Below are 11,034 nucleotides of genomic sequence, written 5' to 3' on the forward strand. Positions count from 1 at the left end.
CATAGAAAGGAGAAAGACGTTTTCATTATAGAAGTGACTTAAAAGCACTGTATGGAAGAAACACATGCAACACAAGATTTCTTTTCTGTTCCTGGCATCACAAAAAATGAGAGACGATACTATTGTCAGAAAGTCCAGGTATTTGTAAGACTTTTTATGCTCTAAAAGGTTGCTCCCCTGGAATCCAGTTGGAGTAAATGAAGCTTTCTGGAAAGAAAGTACAGAAAGTTTGTGCCCTCTAGTTACCTTGGGGTTCCAGCAGGGATACAAAGCAACTGTCAAAGGGCTTCACTGACATCTCAGGGCAGTATCTGAAAATGCTGCTAACATCAGGATTGATTTCTTCTGAAGGAGAAACGTCTCTTTAAGGAACCTCCTGTAATGAGCCTCCTTTTCCTGTCACCTATTCCCTTGTGCAGTTCACAGTGCTTCACCCATCAAAACAGCATCTGCTTTTAGGGAACCCTGTCAGGCTTCTAAAATCTCTGCTGTAAACTGGCTCCAATCTTTGCCTTGTCCTGCCCAAAGGAAGGGCTGCCAGATGAGAGCTGAGGATCACTTGCAGTGCAACACAGAAGAGGGTTTTCATCCCTCTTCCCTTTCCTCCAGGGTTAAATTCCAGCCTTGAGGAAGCTAGAGGCTAAATTTCACAGAATCACAGAATCACAGAACAACCAGGTTGGAAGAGACCCACCGGATCATCGAGTCCAACCGTTCCCATCAAACACTAAACCATATCCCTCAGCACCTCATCCACCCGTGCCTTAAACACCTCCAGGGAAGGTGACTCAACCACCTCCCTGGGCAGCCTGTTCCAGTGCCCAATGACCCTTTCTGTAAAGAATTTTTTCCTAACGTCTAGCCTAAACCTCCCCTGGCGGAGCTTGAGGCCATTCCCTCTTGTCCTGTCCCCTGTCACTTGGGAGAAGAGGCCAGCACCCTCCTCTCTACAACCTCCTTTCAGGTAGTTGTAGAGAGCAATGAGGTCTCCCCTCAGCCTCCTCTTCTCCAGGCTAAACAACCCCAGCTCTCTCAGCCGCTCCTCATAAGGCCTGTTCTCCAGCCCTTTCACCAGCTTTGTTGCTCTTCTCTGGACTCTCTCCAGAGCCTCAACATCCTTCTTATGGTGAGGGGCCCAGAACTGAACACAGGATTCGAGGAGCGGTCTCACCAGTGCCAAGTACAGAGGGAGGATAACCTCCCTGGACCTGCTGGTCACGCCGTTTCTGATCCAAGCCAAGATGCCATTGGCCTTCTTGGCCACCTGGGCACACTGCTGGCTCGTATTCAGTTGGCTGTCAACCAACACCCCCAGGTCCCTCTCCTCCAGGCAGCTTTCTAGACAGACTTCTCCTAGTCTGTAGCACTGCATAGGGTTGTTGTGCCCCAAGTGCAGGACCTGGCATTTGGCCTTGTTAAACCTCATGCCATTTGACTCAGCCCAGCGGTCCAGCCTGTCCAGATCCCTTTGCAGAGCTTCTCTACCCTCCAGCAGATCGACACTTCCACCCAGCTTAGTGTCGTCCGCAAACTTGCTAAGGGTGCACTCGATGCCTTCATCCAGATCATTGATGAAGACATTGAACAGGACTATCATTTCTATCAATGTGCATCTTGCCAGGACCTTCTATAACATATCTACACCGAAGACCTTAAAGAAAAGGCTCCTTAATAAATCTGTTAATCTTTGGTTTTTTGAGATTAATCATACTACTTCTTTTCCTAGTACAAAATCACATTAGAACAAAAAATCTAGGAGAAGTTAATGCAGGCTTTTTTTTCTTGTGGGAGGAAGGAGAGCCACCACGTTGGCAAACCCTCATTTTTTTGTCCCTCCCAAAAACATTTTTAATTTGCCTTAGATTTTGTTATGTTCTAAATCTTTGAAATAAAAACCTCTTTAGTATTATTCATAGTGAAAACACTAAAGACTTTTTTTTGCTCCATAACACTGTTCATTGAATTGTATCTTGAAATGTTTTAAAGTATACGAGCAAAGGAGGCTGAGAGGGACAAAGGAAGGGGCAGGGAAGAGAATCAAAAGGACCAGAGACAGACAGGGCACTTAGAGGATTCAAAAATTCCTAAATTCTAATAATTGCGTCTCTGCCACAGCTAAGCAATACAAGAAGAGAAAGGGCTACTTAATTCAGACCATATACTATGGTTTACATTGAGAAAAAACCCCAATATCTGACAACAAACAGAATGTAAATATTTGGGGAAATATTTGGTAGTAAAGATGTCTATCCTAAAGCTGTCTTTCCCTAGCTCCTCCAGGGAGAAAGGTAAAGGAAAAAGGTATATCTGACCCTTCTCAGAAATGTTTCAGTAAAGTAAAAATATTTTATTCTTATTATCTCCGAAGAAGAGAGCCAGTGGGAAAAAGAGATTTTTACCTCTGCTACGTTTTCTTTGTCAGAGAGAAGAACGTCTTTATGTGTGCATGTGTGTGTGTGTATAGCTGAAAATCCAATTTGTTTTTAAGCTTGAAGGTCATCATTAAGCATAGATCATGGCCACAATATTGAGCTATATTTAGGGACAAAAACACAACATAGGAACAGGATGGTCAGTATTTTGTCAATGTCTGTGACACTTTTATTACCTATTTGTTATTGCTGTGTTACTGCAAGTCACTGAAGCATGCATTATTATTCTCTACAGCATCTTCATTCCACATGCTTCAAAACCAGTTCAATGTAAAATTTCAGATTATCTGAGGAAAAGCCTGCACGTGCCTGAAGCTATTTTCCTTCCAGCTTGCCATTTGTTACTGTCTGGTAGATAAAGTGGGGTCGAGCTGCTACTTGACCTCATGCTTTTGCTTCTTGGAATCCTTGACTAACACCAGCCATGTCAGTAAAGCTCCATCTGGGTTTTTTACACTTTCTTTGCCTATCAGTTATAAATTGATTTTTATTATTTGTTTTCAAAGGCAGGATCAAGCTGTCACAGGAGTTATTGCTATTTCCTGCTTAAGCATATGTAAACGAATCATTTCCACCAAACCCTTCCCCATGCCCTGAGTCTTCCCAAGCTGATTCTGCTGGTATTTTACATATTCCAGCCTTGGAAAGAATTTGTTAACAATACGGCTACTACTGAAGAAGCATATTCACTGCTGCCCAATGAAAGACTCCATTGAAGTGAGGAGAACATCACCAGAAAGGTAAATGAAACTATGTATTAGTCTCTCAGGACTATGGGAGAATGCTCAGAAGAAGGAAGTACCCTGCATGGCTCTTCATGCTTCCTTCACCAGTTACTGCACACTGAAGCTGCCTGGATCTTGTCATCCAGAGTATTGTGTCCTGTTCTGGAATCCTCAACATAAGAAGGATGTGGAAATTTTGGAACAGGTTCAGAGGAGGGCTGCAAAGATGATCAGAGAGCTGGAGCACCTCCCATAAGAGGACAGGCTGAGAGAGTTGGGGTTGTTCAGCCTAGAGAAGAGAAGGCTCAGAGGAGACCTTATAGCAACCTTCCAGTACCTGAAGGGGCTACAAGAGAGGTGAGGAGGGACTGTTTACAGAGGCTTGCAGTGACAGGACTAGGGGTAATGAGTGTAAACTGGAGAGGGGCCAGATTTAGACTAGGCATAAGGAGGAATTTAATTTCTTCACAATGAGAGTGGTGGAGCACTGGTACAGGTTGCCCAGGGAAGCTGTGGCTGCCCCATCCCTGGGGATGTTCAAGGCCAGGTTGGATGGGGCCTTGGGCAACCTGATCTAGTGGGAGGTGTCCCTGCCCATGGCAGTGGAGTTGGAACTAGGTGGTCCTTAAGGTCCCTTTCAACCCAAACTATTCTATGATTCTATGAATCTATGATCTACACAGCTTATATCTTCAAGCGACAATGAAAATAGTACAGAAGAGTCAGTTAAATGGCAGAAATTACCTCTGCCAGATGTTGACACAACACATGCTGCCTTGCAGTTCAGGTTGTTGCTCTTTTAACTCACTCTTTGTTTGCTAAATTTGTTTATCCAAAGTTGGAGCCAAGAAACCCTGGCTTTCTCTTCACATCTCAGAAGTGCCACAGGAGATTCTTCCTAGTTTCACGTGGAAACTCGTGAAGCTTTATGGAATGCTTAGAAGTGACACAATTCCTCCAGGGTCAAAGGAGGTATTCAGCTTGACTTGAATGTTTTTTTTCTTTCCCTTTGCAACTAGGAAATTGAGATTCAGATTTCAGCTTTACCGAGCAAAAGAATCCCTGTGCATCCACCCCATCAGAGAGAGCGCCTGACAGCTCCTCCTGCAGCATCAGCTCCACAGGAACAAGGTAAGAATACTGATGCTGACATTTCCTCATACAGATTTGAAAACACTAGAAAATGTGACTATTTTTCCGCTGAAGCAGATACTTAAGCAAGTTGTGCCTGTACTTTCAGTTTACATTTTTGTGTAAGCTGATAAAGCTGCATCTTAAGAATTCCTTCTTTCACTAGGTAAAAGAGGCAGAAGTGGGTTCAGATGTGGTATTTGTTGGCCACCTATTAGTAAAACAAATAAATGTACAGTCGCTCTCTCTCACAGGACTTGCACCCTTCCCATCACTCCATAATCTGCTCCTATTCTTCAGGAAAACTGTAAAAAGAGGTCATTTATTTTGTTCTGCCTTCACTGGATCATAACAGGCTGGACTGACTTTCCTACATCTGCTTTATTGCTACTGCCCTCTGAATTGTGATTGTACCTCTAAGAAGGTTTTGTGCCTGATTTTCCAGAAAATATCAGCCACTTAAGCAATTTGTCCTCACAAGCTTTTCCAGTCCAAAAGGTTTCAGCGTGATTACGAGACAAGATCCTATTTCTCTCTCATTTCCTTGTTTGCAGTGCACAAACTGTGACCTCGCATGTGCCAGGACAAACAGACTTCTTAGTCATCTTGCCTACAATTTCTGAGGCATTGGCTCAATACCATTTACTAAATGTAGGCTGGCCAGATCCCTTCACCAGAATAAAAGACCCAGCTCCGCTCTTTAACCTGAGTTCCCTTTTTTGACAGGGAACATAGATGTGTACAGCTTACGGTGGAGGACCACTCTAATTCTCATGTTCCCTGGGTGCCATGTGCTCATCAGTAATGAAAACACGTTGATTACCTCTGCTCCCACATGGCCAGGTTGGATGGGCCTTGGGCAGCCTGATCTAGTGGGAGGTGTCCCTGCCCATGGCAGAGGGGGTGGAACTAGATGATCTTTAAGGTCCTTCCAACCCAAACTATTCTATGATTCTACGATTCTCTGAGATCACAGAGGCTGTGAGGCGTAGACATTTGGTAGAGCCTTCAGCTATCCCCATGTAACTTGGGTTAAGAGCACAGTGGGATGCAGTACCGGGGCCAGATTTTTAGATACTGCCGTCTCATGGTGGAGCTCCTAAGACAAGATACAGCCTTTAACTTGGACCTGAGAAGTGCACAGTATTTATAGAGACCAAATATCTGTTTTATGTCTGCTCCGCTTCAGAAAGAGGAACTATAAAAATGAAGAAGTCTTTTAAGAGGAATTTAAAGGGGCAACTATGAGAATTAAATTCCAACAAGCTGGATGGAGGTTTCCAAGGGATGGCATACTAGTAGCACAGAGCCAAGACACATGCTGCCTTTGCAGAAAGCCTTGAAGAAAGGGCAAAAGGTAGCCAGATTTGTTAGGCAGCAGAACAAGGAAAGACATTAGAAACAAGCTCAAAACTCTTAAGGCATGTCCAAAGGGAGAAAACAGAAAGGATCATGAACTGCCAGACTAAATGTAAAAATGTGGTAAGAGTACCCAAAAAGAAGGACTTGGAAGAACAGATCACAAAAATTATCCAAATTAACAATAATTTGTTGGGTTTTTTTTAATACACCAAGAGCTGACAGCCTGTCTGAGTCCCTGCAGGAGCAGCTGAGGGCCAGGGTGTCAGAGGAGTTACCTGCAAAGGTGCTTTGGGTAAGAGGCAAAGTTCAGGGACTTCCCATCTCAAACTCATGTCACGTCCAAACAGATCTACAACTGCTTTGCGCAATGAAACTTTTATTCGGTAAAGAAATTCTCCCCCTTTTTGATAAGCCAGTCTCATTCCTGAAAATGTCCCACCCCCATTACACCACCTGGTCTAATAAACTTGACTGCTCTGATAAGGGGTTGCACTACAACAAAAACTTCCTGCTAAGGGATATAACCTAACCAGAGCAACTGCATTGCTCTGCATCAGCTTCAGCTCTTCCACTGGGGTGGGAAATCCATGGTGTGCCCAGAGTGAGCAGGAGTCAGCAGGACACAGCTCAGGGCTTGCTGGTCTGGAGCTGTTTAGGCAGCTGAGGAAGCTATTTCCCCTTTCTGGGTCAGGACAGCCTTCCCCAGTGACGCTGTAGTGAGAGGGGAGTATGACAAGGGTAAATGTGTTTATACCTATGCCTCCACACCGCATGACTTCCCTGGGTGTCCCACCACTGCTGATGCTTTCACCCTGTCCTAGCAACTCTTCTGCCACATCCAATCTCTGCTCCATCCAGCTCTGTTTGGCAGGACTTGGCTAGGTCAGCAGTCCTCATGTTGAAGGTAGAAAGCACAAGGCACAGAAAATAACCTGGCAGGACTGGAAGCAAAAACATTTTCCCTCTCTCAGAGGGTTGCTCTTGGATCCATGCAGGCACGATATACCATTTCAGTGTCTTCAGAGGTGAAAAACTAATCTAGTACATGCAGAGAAAGAGCAGCTGCTGGATGCCTACTTCAAAATGTGTAGATGGAAGCCAAATTCATGGTAGAATAAGATCCCTTCTTTATCTTAGAAAAGGTGGATATTCTGGCTACAGCAGTATTTAATACATTTTTCATATTTTTGTCATCTATCTCCGAAGTTAAAAGCACCCGTGATACGTATCCCAGAGTCATTATGTCTCTTTAAACATCAGTGCAACTGCATAGCAGTTAAAGCTGTTCTCTCAACAAATTCTCTGCTAAGGAAAGGGAAAGTGAGGCTCACTATGTTTTTTCCTGCCAAAAGGTCCGGCACTACAGCTTGAAAACAGTTTTCTTGCAGAAAAATGATCTTTTCAGGCATTACGGTAAAATGAAAAGTCACAAACAAACAGGTTTGCCTGTCAGAAGCTTATCAGTAATTCAGCTAAATGGAAAAGGAGCCAATTTCGTTGGCTTTTGAAAGAGCACAGCATCTATATACTGCACTTGGATTTCTATGTAGAAACACACGAAACGGTGTCATTATTGGGTTCACATTCACTGGATGATCTTCCACATAACAATCAAATATCTTAACTTTTCTCAGCTTATCAAATGCAAAAGCAGTTTCTTTTCACCACGGAACAGAGAGAAAGCAGCAGATGCCTTTTCCACAGCCTCAATTAAGCGGATGCTGATGAGAAGACTTTTGATGTTAAGGCATGTTCTGGCAGCAGTCCTAGTCCTTACCAGTTGGTTTTAGCAAATTGGAAATAAATCTACAGGATAAGAATTTCCAGAGATGTATTTAACTATGTCAGTGAAATGAGTTTCCAATAGACTTTACTGTACAAGCAGACCAAAAGCAACTCTTGTGTGATTCACATTTGTTTCTATAAACACAGCATATTTTGACCCATGCAGAGCCTCACAAAAGATGTCCTCCGAAATTCAAGAGGCTTATCAAAGAATAAACAGGAGCAGGACATAAACATTACAAGTTAGATGGTGGCCTGGCCCTTGGAAGAAAAGCTAGGCCTTAATAGGAATCTGGAAGGGTATTAGTTGCAAAATCAACAGAAAAGTAATGATGTATATAAATCATCCTGACAGTGACATGTTGCAATATAGTTGTTTTCTTTTCTTCAGAAAGGGCTCACTCACACTCCTTATCAAAGTCAGTGATTTTTCCAGATATTTTCATTTGTCTCCATTTCCCCATATTTTACCTATGTGCCAAAATAAATGCTTGCCAAAGATAAATTCACAGATCTGGCAGGCTAGGAGGAGTATCAGGAGTTCATCTTGTCCAAAATTCTGCACTGAAGCAGGCTAAAAGTATCTGGACACCATCCCTGACACTTTTATCATCTTCACATTAAGAAATTGATATCCCTTGGTGGTATGTCTTAACACTTTGCCGTATTTGCAGACAGAAAGACATACGTAATATCCTGCTTAAATCTTTTAGGTGAAGGTGAAACTGATTCTTTCTTGCCCCTCCCTGAATGGACAAGCAAAGTAATTTATAGTTGTTGTCCAATTTGTGTCAATCCCTTTCAAGCTCCTGTACCATTTCTCAGTCTTCTCTTTTCAATCCAGCGCCTTCGCCTTCCTTTTTGAGTCACATTTTCTACATCTGTTATTATGCTTGTTGCTTTTCTCTGCATTTTCCTCGACTGTGTCTACTTGCTGTTTGTAGCAGACACAAAGGACTCGAGCTGGGACTTCACCGCTACTTCAGAAAGTCGAACAATTGTTACTGCTACCTACGTAAATGCTGTTTCACTGTCAGAACGAAGCTCACCTCTTCCTCAGCAGTATATGTTTATTAATATATACCTAGCTTGAGCTGTGAAGTGTGGATCATAGAATACCATAATTGCAAGGGGACCAAGAGAGACTATCTAGTGAAGGATATCTAGAAACCTTCAAAAGCTACTTGTCTCACTGCTTCTTTAAAAAATGCCCAGCAGGGAAAATTTCACAATCATCGTAGACAATCTGTTCCAGTGCTTCACTGTCTTCACATTTAGAAGACAAAAACACTATAACTAAATCATACTGTAGGGGCCAGTCAGAAAAATCTCCCCCTTCTGCTGTGATGCTGCCTAGCCAATAACTTCCGGTTTTGTGTTTGCCTGTTCAATTTCTCCTTCCTAAGGAGGAAGACTCTTCTATTTGTCTTTGCTGAATTTCAGCTGCTTTGATATCTGGTTCTCTCTTATTTTTTAAGCAGGTGTTGAATTTTGATGCTCATGTCCATGGTACTTTCAACCTTGACCCATGACACTCCCATTCACGAACATTATGGCAATAGTCCTTCATTGGTCCTCCAAACTCTCAAGAGAATTGCTGAACAGGGCCAGGTCCAGAACCAAGAACCACCAAACTTCAACTGAAATTTGACAGCAAAAAGGTAACAAGCATTCTTTCAGAGCAAGTTTCCAATCATTGCACACCTTACTTCTCATGATCACATCAACATCGCGTTTCATTAGTTTCCATATGGGAATGCCATGGAGAAGGGACAGGAATGTAACTGGGACTGAGATGATATCATTACATCATATCATGATATGGTTGTATCCTTTTTTTTTTCCCCAACCAGGCCCCTTAGTCTGCCAAAGGCAGAACATAAACCTATTCTCAACAATCTTTGCTGGCTATTTCTTTTATAAGTTTATAATCATTTAGGTACTTACAAAGTAGGTTTTTAACAGCTTGTTCCAGAACCCCCTTGGAAATCAAAGTTATGCTGACAGCTACAAAAGAGGAACATTGCTTTTTATATAAAAACACAGAGCACGTGTCCACAGAGTTTCCTAAACCCTTGTATCAGAATCATAGAATCATAGAATAGTTTGGGTTGAAAGGGACCTTAAAGATCATCTAGTTCCAACCCCACTGCCATGGGCAGGGACACCTCCCACTAGATCAGGTTGCTCAAGGCCCCATCCAACCTGGCCTTGAACATCCCCAGAAATGGGGCAGCCGCAGCTTCCCTGGGCAACCTGTGCCAGTGCCTCACCACTCTCATCCTGAAGAAATTCCTCCTTATGCCTAGTCTAAATCTGGCCCCTCTCCAGTTTACACTCATTACCCCTAGTCCTATCACTACAAGCCTCTGTAAACAGTCCCTCCCCACCTTTCTTGTAGCCCCCTCATGTACTGTAATGTTGCTATAAGGTCTCCTCTGAGCCTTCTCTTCTCCAGGCTGAACAACCCCAACTCTCTCAGCCTGTCCTTGTATGGGAGGTGCTCCAGCCCCCTGATCATCCTTGTAGCCCTCCTCTGGACCCATTCCAACAGCTCCATGTCCTTGTTATGTTGAGGATTCCAGAACTGGACACAGCCCAGAACTTGTTTCCACCATCAGCCTTGTCAGAGGCTCAACCATGACAAGAGTGACATTTGCAGGGTTTTTCATTGTTAAGTGCTACTGAAAATTTGCTAACTATTTTGGTTTGTGACTGAACATAATACATGCTGACAAGGATTTTACACCAAATTACTAGATCCTGCACCAATTCAGACAGCAATGCCAGAGTCTATCTAAGCAAAATCACCAAAATATTTGTAGGGGACACAATTAGTCTTTTCTTTCCTAGGTCCAATGTTGGAATTTCTGGATTGTTTTAATTGATTTTTTCAAGAAAAAAAATGCAAATGTAGGGGTAGTTTCCTGGATCAGATACCACATCCTGAATGAAGCTTGCAATGCTATAGACATTGTGGTTATAATTCTTCATAATTGTCCTATACGGGGAAAAAAGAATCATGACCCTGCTGTATCTTCCATACAAGTGCATTAGAAATTTGAGCTATGATGTTCACATCATTTTCCAGGAAGCAGAAAATATTTTTACCCCCTTCTTACAGTCAGGAAAAACATAAAGAGGCCTTGTTCAAGGTCAAAGTGAGTCAGCAGAGAGCACAGGAGCACAAGCTAGTCTCATGTTTTAATAACTAAGACAATGCGCTTCTTTTTTTTCCCCACTCTCAGATAGTGTTCATCTGTGTAATCTTATCTCCAAACCAGAAGAGCACCTCAGAAGTTTACAGTTGAAATACTGGTGAAGGTCAAAGGGAAATGAGCTTTCTCACTAGACAACCACCTTGTTTCATGCTCTATTGATTTACAATGTGCTACAGAACTGCTAGGGGGTATGGTTTGACTAATGGACAGTTACTGAAGTTAGCTGTCATACAGTAAGTATGTTCTTACAAAAATAGCTTTTTAAATTACAGATATCCCTTACAGAACCATTTATGAGGTGAAGAGGCCCTCTCCCCCTGATTTTTTTTTTTTTTTAATTTAAAATAAAATAAAATGGAGAAAGAACCATAGTGAGTC

The 11,034-nt window shown here is 42.7% G+C and overlaps 1 long non-coding RNA gene across 3 annotated transcripts; it reads left to right on the forward strand.

Moving 5' to 3' along the window:
• Positions 1–3,104: 3,104 nt before the first annotated feature.
• On the forward strand, positions 3,105–9,207 carry LOC138724945 (uncharacterized). 3 transcript variants are annotated; one of them, XR_011338139.1, is made up of 3 exons: positions 3,105–3,172; positions 4,177–4,288; positions 8,914–9,207. It is a non-coding gene; the product is annotated as an uncharacterized lncRNA (long non-coding RNA). The 3 variants fall into 3 exon arrangements; XR_011338141.1 differs by having other exon boundaries at positions 8,917–9,207; XR_011338142.1 differs by lacking the exon at positions 3,105–3,172 and adding an exon at positions 3,298–3,514.
• The last annotated feature ends 1,827 nt before the right edge of the window (positions 9,208–11,034 follow it).

This window comes from Phaenicophaeus curvirostris, chromosome 1 (genome assembly GCF_032191515.1).
Source record: "Phaenicophaeus curvirostris isolate KB17595 chromosome 1, BPBGC_Pcur_1.0, whole genome shotgun sequence".
NCBI lineage: Eukaryota > Metazoa > Chordata > Aves > Cuculiformes > Cuculidae > Phaenicophaeus > Phaenicophaeus curvirostris.